Below are 21,994 nucleotides of genomic sequence, written 5' to 3'. Positions count from 1 at the left end.
CACTTTTTGAGATTCCTCTCATGGATAATCTCTTCCAACAGTCACTAGTTGTTCTAATTGTGTCTGCCCACTATCACTAGTGTCACTTTTTGAGATTCCTCTCATGGAAGATCTCTCTTGAATCAGTCACCAGTTGTTCTAACTGCATTTTCCTACTATCACTTCTATCACTTTTTGAGATTCCTCTCATGGAAGATCTCTCTCACATCAATCGCCAATTGTTCTAATTGTGTCTATCTACTATCACTCAGTTCCTACCAAGATTCTTCTTACTAAAGATTCCTCTTTGACTTTAGTCACTAGTTTCTCTAACTATGTCTATCGATTATTGTCACCCTACTAAAGAGATTTCTTTCAAACATGTTCTAAACATTGACACTTGACATCAATCCTATAACACAGAAATTGAACTCGAAATGATGAAATTATTTGGAATATGTTGAGCTTTTCTTTGTTTGTTTTACTTTTTTCTTTATCGTGTCTCTTTGAGCATGTTGATGATGTCACTTTCAACTAGAGAAGTGAGGAAAAGGGTCATGATCTTTTCTTTGCTTTCTATTTTGGTCTAGTTCCAATGATATGAAGCAACCATATAAAGAGGGGTGTCCACTATAAGAGTCTCCATCTTGTATTGGATGGCTGCATGTACCTCAACTCCTTTTATATGGATAAATTAGTAAGGTTGGTTCTTGTCATTAATTTTTTGAGTTAATTCTCTATGCTACAGTAAATACTAATACTCATCCTACTAAGTGAACATATAGGTCATTGCAAGTATACTTAGCACACTTTTGTCTCAAGTTTCGAACATAAGGGTTGTTGTGGACAGAATAATTACTGATTACTTAGCATGAGAAGAATCTCTCATGTGTCTTGTGTGTCTACATGTAAGAAACATTTTGGTCGTCCTAGCATTTATACCTTGATTCTTATCTTAACTTGCTACATTAAAAGGGAAAAATGTTCTAGTCATTTTGGCTTCTTGTGCCTCAAATGCTTACAGTTAATCCTAAAAAAAACTAGAACAGATGTCCCATTCATATTCCTATGATTGTAATTTTAGTGGGGATTATATGACATCAGGGATTCGCTAGATGCTCAATGATGATAATTATTGAAGCTTGGTAACTAAACCTAGGCTTGCATCAAGTTTAAGGTTACATCTAGCATAGGATTGCATTGCATAAGCACATGGTTTGATTGCAAATATACTTACATCCTTTGTGATGAGGAATTGTTGACTTCTTCAAAGTAACACATTTCTTCACAACTGCACAAATGACTGATTCATCATCCCCTAGCTAATTTGGCTATGAATCCATTTTTGGGATTGAATTCTAAATCTGACACACTTAAATAGCTCAAAATCATATTTTAAAATTTTGGGACCGATGTGATCAAATGCTTGTGCAGTCTATCTTTTTTATACTTTTTGAATGTTGGAATCTTTTCAAATCACATTTTCTTCAAAAAAATTCAATTTTTTGGAAAAAATCAACCCAAGTCAACTCTAGTCAAACTTGGTCTTTTGGACCTCAAAATCCCTTCGGATTGACTCCAATTTTTCTTTAGATCATTCTAATCTTTTCTTTATTCCTTAGAATCTCATATTTATTCTATATGTCTTGATATATTGCTCTACATCATATTTATAATGTGTTCTACTTCAATTTCACTCCTAAGAGGGCAGGATGATTACATCATTGAATTTGAATTTCAACTCAATCTAAATCTTATTTCCTCACCACTCGAGGCATCTCATCACTCAAGGCATCTTGTCCCCTCTACCTAGCATCATTTTCCATCTATCTTATCTTTTGATCAGCTGATCAATCTTATAACAGTTCTTGTCAGAGTTCAATGGATTGGTATCAGGATAGTTTGAACCCTGACTCCTGAGGATCAAGCCTCATTTTTGGGATGATTCTACAACTCATGATAGGTCTTGTTAGCTCTTTTATTGATCTAGGTATGTGGCTGCTCTATCTAGATTCCTTAAGGTTAAGCTTCATTCTAGAGATATCTTTAAAAGCTTATCAATCTAGGTATCTAAGTGTTCTATCTAGATTCCTTAAGATTAACCTCCATTCTGGAGATAATCTTTAAAAGCTTGTTAATCTAGGTATTTAGGTGTTCTGTCTAAATTCCTTAAGATTAAGCTTTGTTCTAGAGATAACCTTTAAAAGCCTATCAATTGGTCTTCATAGCATCAATTTTGGAACCAATCTCATTTCTTAATGTTTGCATCATACTTCTAATTTCTTTGAGTCAAACATGCTGCTCACACATTCATTCAAAGAGGGGCAAATATAATACCCCAAAATTGGCACATTTCCATATCAACCAACTTTGGTTTATTCAACTATTCCCAAGTCATATTTTACTAGGCAATTCTAATTCTTATGATTGCTAATTGACCTAGGTGTCAAATGCTATAAAAACCCTAATTTGCATTAATCACAATATTTATTTAATTCTTAAATATCAACTCAAATTAGCTACATAAACCTATTGATTTAAGTTAATATAATTATAACTATTTTATTTTAATTTAATTAAAATTACCTCTTTAGCTAATGTACAAAGGAATTAAATACATTTAATTTAATAAGATATCTCTCCTTTTAATTATTGAATTTAATTATTCAATTAATTAAAGTTATTCATTTATGAGGTCATATTCTGTTTTATTAAATTAAATATTCTTGAAAAGGGATTAACTCCTTTTATCACTCAAAAAGGAATCAATTAACTCCTTTTATCACTCAAAAAGGAATCAGTTAACTCCTTTTATCACTTAAAAAGAAATCAGTCAACTCCTTTTATCACTCAAAAAAGAATCAATTGACTCCTTTTATCACTGAAAAGGTAGGAAATTAACTCTTTTTATCACTCAAAGGCAACTGGTTAATTCCCTTTTCATGAGGAAGTTTCCTTTACGACTAACTCTCCTCTTCAATCTTGATCGTCCATTCTGATTAATCTTGATTATCGATCACCTCTTGGATTCTATAAAAGAAGCTCTCTATTCCTCATTATGTAGGTAGAAAATTAGAAATTGTGTCAAACTTATGTTGAAATATCTACTCATTTTCTCTTGTATTCTTAGCTTAATATTCTTGCATATCAATTTCATACTAGTTTAAAATGCATCCATTTAGCATAATATGTTTCTTCATTTTTTAGCTTAACAATGCATTCTCATCTAGATTAATCTTGCATATCTCATATAGGTTAAAATCCTTCCTTCTAAAGGCCTGATTGCCTGCTTTTTGTTCTAAGAGAAAAGGAAAAATCCTTCTAGTTAGAAGGCAACAGGTCAAACTATTGGATTTACTCGAATGAATAATCTCATATTCATTCCAAGATAATTTTGTAGATAATGACCATGTTGAAGTGTAAGTGAGGATCTAAGGCCTGCATTTTGTCAGGCCTCATGTAATGCCCCGCCAAGGGGTCCAAAGAATTAACCTAGAATTTCACTAAGTTTGGTAACTTTTTTTTTTTTTTAAAGTAAATACCACATAAAACTTATTCACATTAACGGAAGCAACAACAATGTCCATCTAAAGAGTAAACATGATATGCACAATAGGTTACATTCTTTAAGATCCCTTAACGTGAATTACATACATGCTTACAATATCCACATGTAATAATAATGATGAGTCCAATGTTCAACTACTACATATTCAACTGCTCATTCATCCACTGTACATGTCACAGGGTATGAAGGCTTAAAAAAATATACATATGTAGAATAAGGTACATCATCCTATTCTAATCCATGATACATCAAAGTAAAGATAATCACATGATACTCATGATACCTCATCATAAAAGTCATAAATATCAAAAAAAATAAACTAAGTGCATGGTTCCTCCCAACCGTTAATAGCATCATTAGACCATCGTGGGCCCTAGCCATCCCTCCGTGCATAACATCCCAAATCACCGAAGAGATCATCGGTATTAACATAGTAGGAATGTCACTCCTAATAAATACAACATCATATGTAGAAAGTAATCTAACATGCAGATATAAGCATAATATAACATCATCTAACATATACTAATCATCAATGAAAGGATATATATCCACCATCACGAAGCATGCATCAGCCACGATATCTCAATGAATCTCAAATGATAAGAGTGAAAAATACACTACCACCCGACCACGTGGTACCTAAGTGGTCCACTCCCACCGTGCTAAGGAGATAATCTCAAGTCCCAAACAGGCTATCAAAACCACATAGCACAAGTCTCTAAAGTCCAGGAATCCTAAGAGTATACTAACTCAAAGGTTCCAATCACGAAACAGACATCTACTTCCCAGAGGCACACAATGACATGTAGGAACCTACTATGCAAGCGGGAAAGTGTCATCGCATTTATCTCGTACAAGTTACCTTGGCAGTTAGCTAAACTCCATGGGTCCATACAGATCTCATGTCGCCACTAGTATCCTTTCATACTGACAAGGCATACTATGGAATACAAGGTCCCAACCATGTGTTCTCTCTACTCCCATCCTAAACTATACAAGCACTCAAGGCATGGGCGAGAACCAAAACTCTTATCTTTTTAGGTTCATTCAGTTAGTATTAAGTGTGAATGTTATCACTTATTAATCCAACTTACAATGAGTTACCCTGGTAGCCTCTTAGGGCCCCGACCCCCATTGCAAGCCACTTCCCGACACTACATGCAGATATCCTACCCTAATGCTCATGGTATCATAATCATAAAGAAAGTCCATAAAAATCATCAAATATCCACAATAAAAATCATCAAATATCCATGATAAAATCATCAAATATGCATAAAAGCATCAAATCTCCATGAGCAATATCCATAGAAAATCATGACTTCAACAGCTCTCTATTGGTAACTAAAGTATCACTGATAATCAAAGTATCCATTGGTTCTTAATAACCAGAATATATCTCAAAATAGATCATCATATCCATTGGTTCTCAACAAGAAACCAAGAATATCTCAAAACATACTGATCGAAGACTCCAAAATGGTTGAGTCATACATGTCACCACATGACATCATCAAGAATAAATCCACATATTAGTCCCATCATGGCGACTAGAATATATCCAAGGATAACTGATCAATGATCAAAAATAATGGTTAAGTCAAGGGTCTCAAACATAAGATTCTCAACTATAACAATCAGTATACACAACCAATACATAGAGCATTCCATCACATAATCATGGTTGGGTTTATAAAGATTGAGAAATTAAACATCATCATGACATCACAATCACATAATCCCCCAAGCCTCTGGTAGACGTCCTATACTGGTCAACACTAGTCAACCCAAAACCCAAAACATTAACATAAGGAATACACAATGTAAACACATGTTTTGGTTTCGCTAAGTGTTCAAATTTAAATTCAAATGCCAAATTTCAGTTTATGTTTCCAAGTTTAGAGAAAGAATTTAAAGAATCCCTTATGTACATTTTTCCCCATGTACTATTTTTGAATAGATTAAAAGTTCCCTCTAAACTTCAGTTTCCAATTATAATATTTAAAAACGTTTCCACCAACTTGATTTTTTCATGTACTTTATATATTTTATAATCTTAAACTATTAATTAAATCTTAATAGTTAAAACTATAAAATTACAAAACTATTCATCATTATAAAGATGAATTCTTAAATCTTTTATCAACAAATTTAAATCTTTTAATAACATATTTATATATTACATATATACATATATATATATTTATATTTAAATATATACATACATACATATATAATATATAATATTTATTTTCGCATTTTAAAAAAACCGAATTTTATTGATTTCGATTCATATCACATAATAATAATAAAATTGAATAACAAACTTTCCTTTTAAACAAAACCGAATTGAACATGCTGTCGATTGTCATTGATGTGACTCTTGTTGCAGGTACCTTGCGACTGATACTGTCACGGGTACGCTGCGTAGTAGGTACTGCGCGACCCCTCTAAGCACGGGTACGGGGTGCGATTCCGCCCCCACCCAAACATGCATTAATATATTTTTTTTTTTAAACATACAATCGCAGCGTGATTTTATAAATTGCGAAATATGTTTATTAAAACGTTTCCGCCCATAGTAAGGGTATCCGACTTTTAATTCATATGAGCATATTGTGTGTGTGTGTGTGTGTGTGTGTGTGTGTGTGTGTATAATATACAGAATCACGGTATATTTAGAAATGATAATTTATGAATACAAGCTTTCATTTTCAGAATCTCTCTATGAAACTTGTTCTTTTAAAAAATTTCTGATAACTAACTCTAATGGGTTTGTCCATGAATTGCAACCCTAGCCTGTGCCATTTTCAGATCTAAGCATATAGAATCCTCAAATAAATTTTATTTGCCCAAATTGAAAATGCATAATGAAGACATATGGAAGACATGACGAAGACAGGGAAAAGCAAGATATAGAAGTAGCATAAGTGAAAACACAAGAATCTACCTAGATTCTAATGCTAACTCACTCTCCCTCAGATAACCCGCAGAGCAAGCTCCCCTTCTTCAGAATTCCTAAATTGTCCAATGCTTCAATTGTTCTCCATGCTATCCACACTATCCACGCTATGTCCAAGCTTCTAAGGAATGCCCAAATATAAAGAGCTCTCAGGAAAACCCTAGAATACTTCTAGAACCAGCTGGAAGATGTCACCAACTAAGCATGGGCCTTTTTCCAACCTTTTTGATAAGCCCTAGGGTTGTAGACACCATGTGCTCAATTGATGCACTAACCCCCATGTTGTTGACACATGAAAAATGGAGAACTGCATTAATTTCCAAGCAAGCTTATAATTCCAATTATTTTTAAATAATTTCCATTTAAATATTTATAACTCCCACTTTAATTTAATAACTTTTATTTTAATTTTTATAACTTTTATTATTATTATTTGTTTATTAATTTATTAGTATTTTATAATTATTATTTATTTTAATTTTCTAATTTTCTTTTTATTTAATTCTTTTCTCTCAATTAATTCTCCTTGAATTAATTATAATCAAAATATCAAAATCATGATATTTAATCTTCTCAAATAATTAATTTTATTAATTAAATCTATTTATTAAGATTTAATTAACAGAAAATTCACCATAGACCTTCATAACAAAATATGAAAACCCATCATGGGTCAATTCATACAAAACCAGTCTAAAGGATTAAAAATCATGAAATATGTCATCCAACACATTCAGTGAGTGCTCAACTCTGATACTTGTCCCAACTCACTAGGACAAATGGTTTTAGGGTTTGGGATTTGGACTTGAGAATTTACCTCCCTTCTCTTATCATTGAGATAGTATAATAGGGTACGCTCATCCTGGCAATTCAGGGAAGTCGATACCCGGTACCTGCAACCTGCAGAAAAACCATGCATGTACATACAATATATATAGTGCAAAGCTAAACAGGCAATGGCAGGAAGTGGTGCATCGTGTAGATCCCGACTAAGCAAATGACTACGACTCCCTTCCTTAACCACATCAGAAATGCCATACAATAAGAAAACACGCACACCATACACATGCAAGTATGGGGTAAGTATCCATAATAAAACACATGAAATAATAACCATCTAACTAATCATCAACAATAACTGAAAACAATATAATGATCATCATACATACATGAAATGTAAAGTCTAAAAGATCTCATCATATAACAACTGAATCCATAACATAATATTAGATAGTCTCAAAACAATACCACTAATCCATCAAAGTCTGATAATAATAGCAACAAAGAGTCTAGAAAAGATGTGAACGAGGGTAGGCACTACATCCAACCCCCCTTGGATTAGGCTTACTCCTGGAAGCCTACAAACAAGTAGGGATATAACTCCCTCAATCTAGCTATATCCTCCCAAGTAGCTAAAGAATCATCAGTAGGGTCCCATTGGACCCTTACCTACTTGATGGTTCAACCCCTGAGGGTCATCTCCCACTGCTCCAGAATATGAACCGGCTCCAAAGCCAGTTGCCCGTCCTCTACCTGCAACGCATTCCAATCAAGGACATGCACAATATCAAGAATATACTGTCTAAGCACTGAAACATGGAAAACATCATGAATGCGAGCTAGGCTGGGCGGTAGAGCAAGGCGGTAAGCAACCGGGCCAATCCTCTCCAAAATCTCGAATGGTCTAACAAAATGAGGTGCTAGCTTAGAACCCTTTCCATAATGGATCGAACTCTTTCGTGATCGCACTCTCAAGAAAACCTTATCTCCCACTGCAAACTGCTTATCAGTCCTATGAGCATCAGCATACTTCTTCTCTCTATCCTGTACCGTAGTCAAATGCTCGCGGATACGCACTACCTATTGCTCCATATCACGAAGCATCTCAGGACCCAATAGAATTTGATCCTCAAGGTTGTCCCAACTCAAGGGTGTACGACAAGGACGACCATACAATGCCTGGAAAGGTGCCATGCCAATAGAACTATGATACCCATTATTATAAGCAAATTCCACTAGATAGAGATAGTCCTCCCAATATGTCTTCCTATCCATCACATTCTCCTTACCCTGAATGTACTTAACCTTAAAATCATACTCGCATAGAAACTCCATCCATCGTCTCTAGCGAGCATTCAAATTAGGCTGAGTAAAAATATACTGAAGACTGCGATGATCAGTGTGTATCTCGAATCTATGCCCCAACAAGAAATGTCTCCATCTTATCAAAGCATGAACTACTGCTGCTAACTCAAGATCATGCTTAGGATAATTTAATGCATGATCCTTGAGCTTGCGTGATTCATATGCTATCACCCGTCCATTCTACGTCAACACTACCCCAATCCCTTCAAGAGAAGCATCTGTACACACCATGAAATCTCCCTCTAGATCAGGTACTGCTAAAATCGATGCACTAGTCAAAAGCTCCTTGAGCTTCTGAAACGCTTCCTCACATTTCTCTGTCCACACAAACTTCTTTCCTTTCCTCTGAAGAGAAGTGATAGGATATGCTATCCTAGAGAAGTTTTGGACAAATCTGCGTTAATATCCTGCTAGGCCCATGAAACTACAAATCTCTGACACGTTAGTCGGTGTTGGCCAATCTATTATCGCCTAAATCTTTGTAGGATCCACTGAAATACCATCACCTGAGATGACATGCCCTAAATATGGAATCTCTGATTTGAAGAATTCACACTTGGCTGCATTAGCATAAAGCTGGTTGTCTCTCAAACACTGCAATACCAACCGTAGGTGTTCCCCATGCTCCTTCTAATTCTTAGAGTATATCAATATATCATCAAGAAACACAAGTACAAACTTGTCAAGATATGATCAAAATACACCATTCATCAAAATCATGAACATCCATGGAGCGTTAGTCAACCCAAAAGGTACCACTGTGAACTCATAATGCCCATAGTGAGTTCGAAAAGTGATCTTGTGAATATCAGCTTCCTTAATGTGAAGTTGGTGGTATCCTAACTTAAGGTCAATCTTGGAGAAAACTGTAGCCCCCTTGATCTGATTGAATAAGTCATCAATCCTAGGCAAAGGATACCTGTTCTTAATAGTCACCTTGTTCAACTGTCTATAGTCGATACAAAGGCGCAAGGAACCGTCTTTCTTCTTCACAAAGAGCACTGGAGCTCCCCATAGTGATACACTAGGTCGAATGCTCCCTTTAGCCAGAAGTTCCTCTAACTGAAGATGTAGCTCTCCCAGTTCCTATGTAGTCATGCGATAAGGAGCTTTAGAGATAGGCTCCACTCCAGGAACTAGATCAATGCTAAAGTCGATATCCCTCTTTGGAGGCATGCCTGGAATCTCACTTGGAAAAACATCTGCATACTCTTGCAAAATTGGGTGATCTAAAGTCTTCCTCACAGGATCTTCCTCATCAAGATCATTTACCCTAATAGAAAATATTTGACATCCCTTACGAAAACTTCGCTTCATTTGCATAGCAGAAATCATCCGCAGAGATATAGGCCTTGGTATCCCAACTATCTTCACATCATTCCCTTGGTCATCTTGGCACATAATAATCTTCTTCCTACAATCTATACTGGCTTTATGAGTTACAAGCCAATCCATGCCCAAAACCACATCATAGGAACCAAGGGGTATGACTCAAAGATCCACTACAGATATAAAGCTTCCTAAGCTAAGCCCACATTTATGAACTACAGAGTTCGTGGAGACCTTGATACCTGAGGCTAGTTCCACTTGCCAACCATGATCTTGCTTCACCGCATCTAGCTTACACTTAGAAACTATAGATGGTGAAATAAATGAGTCTGTAGCTCCTGAATCAAATAATACTGAAAGAGATATACCTCGAATAGAACCTGTGGTCTCAACCACTATACCCTGATGATCCGCCTGACGGTGATCAACTGCTGCAAATACTCTGTGAGCTCTACCTACATCACCAACTATAGGCTCTGAAGCTATAGGCCTAGGTCCTGAAAACTAAGGTGCTCACTGTGGACAGTGAGCTGCATAATGACCAATCTGTCCACATGAAAAACATTCTGTATTCCTGCCAGATCCTCTACCCATAGGTGGTACATTTGATTGATGTCAACTATTCCTACTGACAAACGACTGACTACTCTAAGCTGGCTGACTGGGCTGATTTTGTTTATTGCGTTGAGTATTGCGGTTGTTCTTAAAGTTAGAACCTTTGCCACCACCTTGAGCCTGAGAATTTGATCCCTTTTATTGTTGCATCTGCTGAGACTGTTGTTGAAATTGTTTCCCCTTAGTAAAGAAAGGCTTCTTGTTACCACCTGAATTGAAGTTGCCTTTAGATCCTAACACTGCTGGCGCCCCTACAAAACCACCTTGACCAAGGTTGATTCTTTTCTCAACAAGAATTTCTCGATGAACCACTTCCTTGAGGGTTTTTGGCTCAAATACTTTGACACCCCCAATAATACGATTGTTCAAACCCCTAATAAAGTGTTGTGTCAACTGAGCTGAATTTTCACTGAACCCTGAAAAAGACATGAGCTCATAAAACTTACGCTCATACTCGGTCACTGACATAGTGTACTGCTTGAGATTATGAAATTCATCTGCCCTTTGCTATTTCCATTCCTCTGGTAGGAATCGTTCACGGAAACTCTCCAGAAATAGTTCCCAAGTGACACTGATCATATCGATCCCTAGCTTCTTCTCCTCAATTTTCCACCAAGTGGCCCCAAAGTTCTCTAAATTGGTGATCGCAAATCTTGCCTTAACATTGTTGTCAAAGTCTTGCATAGCAAAAATCTTGTCGAGAGAAATAAGCCACTACTCAACCACATAACCAGAACCTTGCCCATTGAAAGGCTTAACCTTGGATCTTGAAAGATCCTTCATCTGAGTGGACACAATGGACCTCTGACGATCCTTTCGAGGACTTCTAGACCTGGGTCTATGCTCTTTTTTTGTCTAATGTACTTTAGGCTATTCTTGAACAGGAGGTAGACGTTCTAGTATAGTCTACATCAATTGTCTCAGACCAACCTCTTCAAACTCAGCTTGGTCCTCTCTATGGCTCTCTTCCTGCTGTCTATTAGAGTGCTCTTCCCTGCCCTCTAAATGAGCCGATCCCTCATGGGCAAACTCATGGGTACTAACAGTTCTGCCATGACCATGACTTCTTCCATGGCCCCTACCACGGCCTCTAATAGAAGACCTAGTCCCAGATACCATCTTGCAATAGTACAAAGTACTATTACAATCAAAACACACATGTTACAATAGACTAAGTTTAGTCTATGTTTAGCTCTAAGTGAAATTTCAGTTTACCTAGTTTCAAGTTGAAGAGATATACTTATTAGTTCAAGTTCTATTTGTTCCAAAATACCCAAAGCTCCCAATGTAGAAACTCGGGCTCTAATACCAAATGTAATGCCCTGCCAAGGGATCCAAAGAATTAACCTAGAATTTCACTAAGTTTGGTAACTTTTTTTTTTTTTGAAAGTAAATACCACATAAAACTTATTCACATTAACGGAAGCAACAGCAATGTCCATCTAAAGAGTAAACATGATATGCACAACAGGTTACATTCTTTAAGATCCCTTAATGTGAATTACATACATGATTACAACATCCACATGTAATAATAATGATGAGTCCAATGTTCAATTATTACATATTCAACTGCTCATTCATCCACTGTACATGTCACAGGGTATGAAGGCTTAAAAGAATATACATATGTAGAATAAGGTACATCATCCTATTCTAATCCATGATACATCAAAGTAAAGATAATCACATGATACTCATGATACCTCATCATAAAATTCATAAAGATCAAATAAAATAAACTAAGTGCACGGTTCCTCCCAACCGTTAATAGCATCATTAGACCATCATGGGCCCTAGCCATCCCTCTGTGCGTAACATCCCAAATCACCGAAGAGATCATCGGTATTAACATAGTAGGAATGTCACTCCTAATAAATACAACATCATATGTAGAAATTAATCTAACATGGAGATATAAGCATAATATAACATCATCTAACATATACTAATCATCAATGAAAGGATACATATCCACCATCACGAAGGACGCATCAGCCATGATATCTCAATGAATCTCAAATGATAAGAGTGAAAAATACACTACCACCCGACTGTGTGGTACCTAAGTGGTCCACTCCCACCGTGCTAAGGAGATAATCTCAAGTCCCAAACAGGCTATCAAAACCACATAGCACAAGTCTCTAAAGTCTAGGAATCCTAAAAGTATACTAACTCAAAGGTTCCAATCACGAAACAGACATCTACTTCCCAGAGACACACAATGACATGTAGGAACCTGCTATGCAAGTGGGAAAGTGTCATCGCATTTATCTCATACAAGTTACCCTGGCAGTTAGCTAAACTCCACGGGTCCATACAGATCTCATGCAGCCACTAGTATCCTTTCATACTGACAAGGCATACTATGGAATGCAAGGTCGCAACCATGCGTTCTCTCTACTCCCATCCTAGCCTATACAAGAACTCAAGGCATGGGCGAGAACCAAAACTCTTATCTTTTTAGGTTCATTCAGTTAGTATTAAGTGTGAATGTTATCACTTATTAATCCAACTTACAATGAGTTACCCTGGCAGCCTCTTAGGGCCCCGACCCCCATTGCAAGCCACTTCCCGACACTACATGCAGATATCCTACCCTAATGCTCATGGTATCATAATCATAAAGAAATTCCATAAAAATCATCAAATATCCACAATAAAAATCATCAAATATCCATGATAAAATCATCAAATATGCATAAAAGCATCAAATCTCCATGAGCAATATCCATAGAAAATCATGACTACAACAACTCTCTATTAGCAACTGAAGTATCACTGATAATCAAAGTATCCATTGGTTCTTAATAACTAGAATATATCTCAAAATAGATCATCATATCCTTTGGTTCTCAACAAGCAACCAAGAATATCTCAAAACATACTGATCGAAGACTCCAAAATGGTTGAGTCATACATGTCACCACATGACACCATCAAGAATAAATCCACATATTAGTCCCATCATGGCGACTAGAATATATCCAAGGATAACTGATTGATTACCAAAAATAATGGTTAAGTCAAGGGTCTCAAACATAAGATTCTCAACTATAGCAATTAGTATACACAACCAATACATAGAGCATTCCATCACATAATCATGGTTGGGTTTATAAAGATCGAGAAATAAAACATCATCATGACATCACAATCACATAATCCCCCAAGCCTCTGGTAGACGTCCTATACTGGTCAACACTAGTCAACCTAAAACCCAAAATATTAACATAAGGAATACACAATGTAAACACATGTTTTGGTTTCGCTAAGTGTTCAAATTTAAATTCAAATGCCAAATTTCAGTTTATGTTTCCAAGTTTAGAGAATGAATTTAAAGAATCCCTTATGTACGTTTTTCCCCATGTACTATTTTTGAATAGATTAAAAGTTCCCTCTAAAATTTAGTTTCCAATTATAATATTTAAAAATGTTTCCACCAACTTGATTTTTTCATGTACTTTATATATTTTATAATCTTAAACTATTAATTAAATCTTAATAGTTAAAACTATAAAATTACAAAACTATTCATCATTATAAAGATGAATTCTTAAATCTTTTATCAACAAATTTAAATCTTTTAATAACATATTTATATATTACATATATACATATATATATATTTATATTTAAATATATACATACATACATATATAATATATAATATTTATTTTCACATTTAAAAAAAATCAAATTTTATTGATTTCGATTCATATCACATAATAATAAAAAAATCGAATAACAAACTTTCCTTTTAAACAAAACCGAATTGAACATGTCGTCGGCTATCACTGATGTGACTCTTACCGCGGGTACCCTGCGACCGATACTGTCGTGGGTACGTTGCGTAGCAGGTACCGCGCAACCCCTCTGAGCACAGGTACGGGGTGCGATTCTACCCCCACCCAACATGCATTAATATTTTTTTTTTTTAAACATACAATCGCAGCGCGATTTTATAAATTGCGAAATACGTTTATTAAAACGTTTCCACCCACAGTAAGGGTATCTGACTTTTAATTCATATGAGCATATTATATATATACCTATGTATGTATATATATATATATATAATATACAGAATCACAGTATATTTAGAAATGATAATTTATGAATACAAGCTTTCATTTTCAGAATCTCTTTATGAAACTTGTTCTTTTAAAAAATTTCTGATAACTAACTCTAATGGGTTTGTCCATGAATTGCAACCCTAGCCCGTGCCATTTTCAGATCTAATCATATAGAATCCTCAAATATATTTTATTTGCCCAAATTGAAAATGCATAATTAAGACATATGGAAGACACGATGAAGACAGGGAAAAGCAAGATGCAAAAGTAGCATAAGTGAAAACACAAGAATCTACCCGGATTCTGATGCTAACTCGCTCTCCCTCAGATAACCCGCAGAGCAAGCTCCCCTTCTTCAGAATTCTCGAATCCTCCAATGCTTCAATTGTTCTCCACCCTATGTCCAAGCTTCTAAGGAATGCCCGAATATAAAGAGCTCTCAGGAAAACCCTAGAATGCTTCTAGAACCAGCTGGAAGATGTCACCAACTAGGCATGGGCCTTTTTCCAACCTTTTTGATAAGCCCTAGGGTTGTAGACACCATGTGCTCAATTGATGCACTAACCCCCGTGTTGTTGACACATGAAAAATGGAGAACTGCATTAATTTCCAAGCAAGCTTATAATTCCAATTATTTTTAAATAATTTCCATTTAAATATTTATAACTCCCATTTTAATTTAATAACTTTTATTTTAATTTTTATAACTTTTATTATTATTATTTGTTTATTAATTTATTAGTATTTTATAATTATTATTTATTTTAATTTTCTAATTTTCTTTTTATTTAATTCTTTTCTCTCAATTAATTCTCCTTGAATTAATAATAATCAAAATATCAAAATCATGATATTTAATCTTCTCAAATAATTAATTTTATTAATTAAATCTATTTGTTAATATTTAATTAACAGAAAATTCACCATAGACCTTCATAACAAAATATGAAAACCCATCATGGGTCAATTCATACAAAACCAGTCTAAAGGATTAAAAATCATGAAATATGTCATCCGACACATTCAGTGGGTGCTCAACTCTGATACTTGTCCCAACTCACTAATACAAATGGTTTTAGGGTTTGGGATTTGGACTTGAGAATTTACCTCCCTTCTCTTATCATTGAGATAGTATAATAGGGTACGCTCATCCTGGCAATTCAGGGAAGTCGATGCCTGGTACTTGCAACCTGCAGAAAAACCATGCATGTACATACAATATATATAGTGCAAAGCTAAACAGGCAATGGCAGGAAGTGGTGCATCATGTAGATCTTGACTAAGCAGGTGACTACGACTCCCTTCCTTAACCACATTAGAAATGCCATACAATAAGAAAATACGCACACCATACACATGCAAGTATGGGGTAAGCATCCATAATAAAACACATGAAATAATAACCATCTAACTAATCATCAACAATAACTGAAAAAAATATAATGATCATCATACATACATGAAATGTAAAGTCTAAATGATCTCATCATATAAAAACTGAATCCATAACATAATGTCAGATAGTCTCAAAACAATACCACTAATCCATCAAAGTCTGATAATAATAGCAACAAAGAGTCTAGAAAAGATGTGAACGAGGGTAGGCACTACACCTCACCCCAACCCATCATAGCATAGATATTTTACTTGCATTTTGATATTTGAGACTTTGATATATTTATAGTTACTCAAGACTTAGATAGATAGTGGCTTGTTTTATCTATTGATTTTGGCATTGTAGTATTCTTTCACATTTATGATATGTACTAAGAACTTGATACTATGTATGGAATGATCTAACAAATATGGATGTAATTTTACACATGGTAGAATAGAATTAGATTATGATGGGATGTGAAATGTTAATTTGATTTTAATGTGATATGCAAACAAATGATAATTTTATAATGATGATTTATAATTTAGTGTGATATGTAGATAAATGTTAACTTGATAATGATGATTTATGATTTGATGTGATATGCAGATAAATGTCAATTTGATTATGATGATTTATGACATGCATATTTTGATATTTTAACATTTTGAAGGATTTATTTGAAATGATTAGGAAAGGAAATTTAATTGAATTATGTCAATATGGATTACGTAACATTTGAATTATATGCATGTATGATATATATTTTATATGGCCTCCTTGGACCACTAATGCTTGAGTGTAAAGTGCAGGAAGTGGAACCATGGAAATTTTGGGGGGAACAAACTCCAAACCTATGTGAACAGAGTTTAACCAAGGTGAATCTTTGGAAGATTCAAAAACCTCATTGTGAAAGTATTTTTCTTTGTAGTGTAAGTTTTCTTGTATGAGGAAATTTTTAATCATAAAGATACATTAAGGATATGTCATGGTGATGTGAAATGTGCTTTTATGTGTCACTTGACATTTGTGGATTTTGCGTGCAATGACATGTCATCTATGGTTTTGGGTCATGGTGGCATTTGACCCTAAAATAAATTATCCATACCATGCATAGCATTTATCTCATCTAAGGATCTATTAGAACTTGGAATCCAAATGAACCAATATTCATGCATATAAAATAAGCTATTAAAATATAATGATTTTCTTCCATTATCCTTAGATTCCAAGTTCTAATACAAGTATTTTATTTTATTTTATTTGTTTTTTATGTTTATTTCATGTTATGTGTAGTGGAAAGAATGTGTTTTAATTAAATGGGATTTTTATTAAAATGTTGGGGGTGTAAGATCATATGTTGGTAGTTCGTGGATGGGGAGGCTAGCATGTTAGGAATAGGATAAAGGTTCGGGGAAATGTTTTTTTAAATAATTAATTATGTTATGAATAATGTGAAGGTAATTATTATGGATAATTAAGTTGGCACTTAGGTTATTTAATTTAATTGTAAGAATGATAGATTTGCTAGTGGTTATGTAAACTGTCATGGAATTGTAAGATTTATTTAGTTAGTTGGGAAGAAACTATTATATATGGTTAAGTATATGAAATGGTAATAATTAGAGTAGTTGGTATCTAGATAATGTTTTCTAGTTAGAACATAAATTTATTAATTGGAGGTATAAACCAAGAATCATAGTTAAGAGTAATGGTTTATAGTTGATAAGGTAAGAACTAGAACCATAATTCTCAATTGGACCTTTATATTTCCTTATTTATTTTCATTAAATCATAATGGTATGACTTCTAGATAATAATAAAGGATTGGTAAATAGTAATGCATTATAGAAGTTGGATAGTGAATGAATTATAAAAAATTTAAAATACCTAGTTCTAAAACACCTTCACAAAAGCAACGATGGAACCATTATAACAACATCGATGCAAAAATTGTGTTACACAATTGCATACATAATGTCTCACCTAGAGGATAGGAAGTGAATCAGAAAAGATAACATCACCTAGTTATTATGTCATAAACTAGATTGTTAATTAATGTTAGGAAATCAATTGGCAAACCCCACCCCCCCTCACCATGGAAACTTGAAGTGCATGATGTCCAATGAAAAAAAATCCCTTTCACCAATTAACTTTATCATATCCTAACTCAATGATCGAATGGGTATCTTCTAGCACCCTCAAGAAAACAAAATTTGTTGTCTAGACACCCCATAGTTTGATGGAATGTTCATATCAAGTATAGATCTACGTATATTATCTTTGGTCCACCTTTCAAAAAATAATTTTTGGTTTTTTTTTGCCTTGTTAAATTTAGGGCATGACATTTTTCTATCAGAGCAATTGGTTATAACACTAGAGCTTAACCCATTACACTTAACTCATTAAAATTGAAACTTGTGTGTAGGATGCCTACCATTACCTGTAATGATCATCGAAGGGCTAAAGGCCCTAGAAGTGCATGAGTGGCATCTAGAGGGTTAGGAAATGAAATTGATGAGTCTCCACCTAAGCAACCTCAAAATTTTAATCAACTCTTTATAGTCATTTAGATCCTTATTGGAGTAGTACAAGAGAGGATGCCACCTGTAATTCCTCAACTTGAACAACAAGGAATAGGGGAACATAGAGCTAATAATAGGGAATGATATTATGGATTTGATCTTACTCAAACCACTTCTTTTTACCAGAACCATAGATGGTACATAGGTAGAGGCATAGTTGTAGAGCTTAGAGAGATGCTTCAATTTGCAGCCATATGGGAGCAATCTGAAGGCCCAACTTGCTATCCACTTATTACAAGACAATGCTTCCAATTGGTAGAAATAGGAGGAGACCATAGGTAGAGTGAGAGTAGACACTCTTACCTAGAAGGCATTTGTGGCCAGGTTTAGAGACAGGTATCTTTTAGAGCATTTCAGACAGAGTCAAATTGAGGAGTTTCATGACCTCCAGTAGAGGGGCCTTACTTTAGCATAGTACAAGAGAAAATTTCTAGAGCTCCTTCCTTATGTTGAGTACATGAAGGATGAGAAGCTATGGATCTAACAATTTACCAAGGGTCTTAACTTATCTCTACAGAATTTAGTATGCCTAGCTTTTTTTAGCACCTTTAGGGTGGTAGTTGAGACAACACTAGTTGCAAAAGATCTCGATGACAAATAGGAATCCCGAGATTAGTCACACAACCAAAATTACTCCCAGCATTGAGGACAATAGAAACCCTCATGGAAGGGTAATCAAGGTCATTTAGCAGGGTCCTCTAAGGCCCCATAGGTATAGAAAAAGTCTTAATAGGGTAATAGACAAAAGTCAGCATAGGGGTATCAGGGCTCTAAGCCCAAATAGTGGCAATCCTAGGGGTCTTGATGAGCTCAAAGTCCACAAGTTGCATATGCACAACTAGCTAGGACTCAAGATTCCTCCTATGGAGGTTATAGTAGATCCAAAAGACAAATGGTTAGTAGTAGTCTAGGCCATAGGGCCTTCAAATTCAAACTCGTGGACCATGTTACACTTGTGGTGGTATGGGTCATATAGCTAGAGAGTGTCCATAGGGACTGACAACTAGTAATCAGTACAGAGTCACTTCAAAGCCTATAGTAGGAGACATGGAAAAGTCCCACAGGGTATTTGTAGTAGTTGATAATCACCAAGCCAAGCATCAGGCTATAGTTATTGAGGTTGTAGGTATGATCAGACGTATTAAGGTTTCTATATTGTTTGATTTTGGAGCCACTAATTCTTTTGTATCTCCTTTTTTAGTAGAGCATTGTGATTTAGTGGTAGCTAGGTAGAATGATAATTGGGAAGTGGAATTGGCCTCTAAGGCTAAGGTGATAGTCAATTCCTATATACATGATTGTTAGATTCAAATTGGAGACATGAGCACAACCACAGATCTATGAGTTACCCCTAGGATCATATGATGTAGTCCTTGGTATGGATTGGCTATGTGCACATAACACTAAGATGGACTACAAACAAAAGAAGGTTGAGTGTTTTGATGATTGTGGTACTCCTGTGGTGATTTTAGGGGTGCGAAGGCCAATGTCTCTTTGTAAGATCTCCACCATGCAGCTTAAGTGGTGTCTATGAAAGGGATGTCAATTATTTATAGTATCTATCAATAAAAAAGAGGAAGGAGATGAGAGGGAACCTTCCTTAAATGACTATCTGATACTATAGGAATTCAAGGATGTGTTTCCCTTAGAGGTTTTGGATATGCCATTGCCTAGGGTAGTTGATTTCCATATAGATCTAGTGCCAGGAGCTAAGCCCATTTCTAGATCTCCATATAGGATGGCTAAACATGAACTCAATGAACTTAAGATTAAATTGGAGGAACTCTTGGAGAAGGGACATATCCATCCTAGTGTATCACCTTGGGGTGTTCTAGTGATCTTTGTAAAGAAGAAGGATGGATCACTTAGATTGTGTATTGATTATTGACAATTGAATAAGGTAACTATCAAGAATTGATACCTGCTACCTAGAATTGATGACCTATTTGATCAATTGCAAGGTGCCTAAGTATTCTCCAAGATAGATTTGAAGTCTAGGTATCATCAATTGTAGATTGTGGAAAGTGACATCCATAAAACTACATTTTGTACTAGGTATGGTCATTATGAGTTCATAATGTTACCATTTGGTCTTACAAATGACCCAATGGTATTTATGAGACTTATGAATGGGTGTTTCATAGATTTCTAGATAAATTTGTAGTACCATTCCTAGATGACATATTGATATATTCACATGATGAGAAGGAACACGAAGAGAACTTGAGACAGGTGCTATAATACTTAAGGGGAAATCAACTATATGATAGTTTGTCCAAGTGTGCCTTGTTTAGGAAGGAAGTACATTATTTAGGTCATGTGATATCAGAAGATGGAATCACTATGGATCCATCCAAGATCCAGGCCATAATGGATTGGCTAGTACTGACTAATGTTTCAAAAGTTAGAAGCTTCATGGGATTAGTAGGGTATTAAAGGTGGTTTGTGGTAGGATTTTTCAGAGTAGCTCATCCCATCACCTCCCTTTAGAGGAAAGGGAATAATTTTGAATGGATAGACAAGTGTAAGAGGGCCTTCCAAGAACTATTAAAACTCACTAGTACACCAATCCTAGCAGTACCTGATCCTTCTTTAGATTTTTTAGTATGCATAGATGCTTCACTAGATGGTATTGGAGTCATCCTCATGTAGAATAGTTGTGTCATAGCATATGAGTCTAGGAAACTTAAGACTCATGAGCTCAACTATCCCACCCATGATTTAGAGCTTGCAACAGTAGTTCATGACTTGGCAAAATGGTGCCACTTTCTTCTAGGACATCACTTTAACCTTCATTCAGATCACCAAAGTCTACAATATATTTTCACACAATTAAATCTAAATGCCCGATAGAGGAGATGGATGGAGTTTTTATGTGAATATGATTACAATGTACATTACATCAAGGGAAAAATTAATATATTCATGGATGCCTTGAGTAGGAGACATCATGGGATATCTTCTATGATTACTAAGATAGATTTGAGAGAGCACATACTACACCACCTTCCCAAAGATGTATTTTATGTAGAATTTTGTCAGGTAGTCCACTCTTAGAGACCCCTAGAGGGAAGATTTTCTAATTTCTCATTGGGTATGGATGGATTACTACACCATAAAGGGCACATTTATGTACCTTCTATAGGTGACTTACATGAGTTCATCATTTTGGAGGCTCATAGAGCACCCTATGTAGCACATCTAGGCATCAAGAAACTTCATGCAAAATTTAAGGTAGTTATATCATTGGCCAGGAATGAGAATGTAGATTGCCAACATCATAGCCAAATTCCTAGAGTGTCAGAGAGTTAAAGTAGAACATAGACATCTAGGTGGACTCTTGCAGCCACATGA

The 21,994-nt window shown here is 35.2% G+C and overlaps 1 long non-coding RNA gene across 1 annotated transcript in view; it reads left to right on the top strand.

Annotated features, from left to right (window-relative positions):
* LOC149542336 (uncharacterized) overlaps positions 1–17,279 on the top strand; it is a 69,414-nt gene extending 52,135 nt beyond the window's left edge. Inside the window, exon 2 of the long non-coding RNA XR_016355187.1 lies at positions 16,863–17,279. This is a non-coding gene — a long non-coding RNA (uncharacterized LOC149542336). The remainder of the gene's footprint in view (positions 1–16,862) is intronic.
* Positions 17,280–21,994: the final 4,715 nt, after the last annotated feature.

Source organism: Cupressus sempervirens, chromosome 8 (genome assembly GCF_028749045.1).
Source record: "Cupressus sempervirens isolate cs-2001-9-10 chromosome 8, ASM2874904v1, whole genome shotgun sequence".
Taxonomy (NCBI): domain Eukaryota; kingdom Viridiplantae; phylum Streptophyta; class Pinopsida; order Cupressales; family Cupressaceae; genus Cupressus; species Cupressus sempervirens.
This window is presented reverse-complemented; position numbering and strand designations above follow the sequence as displayed.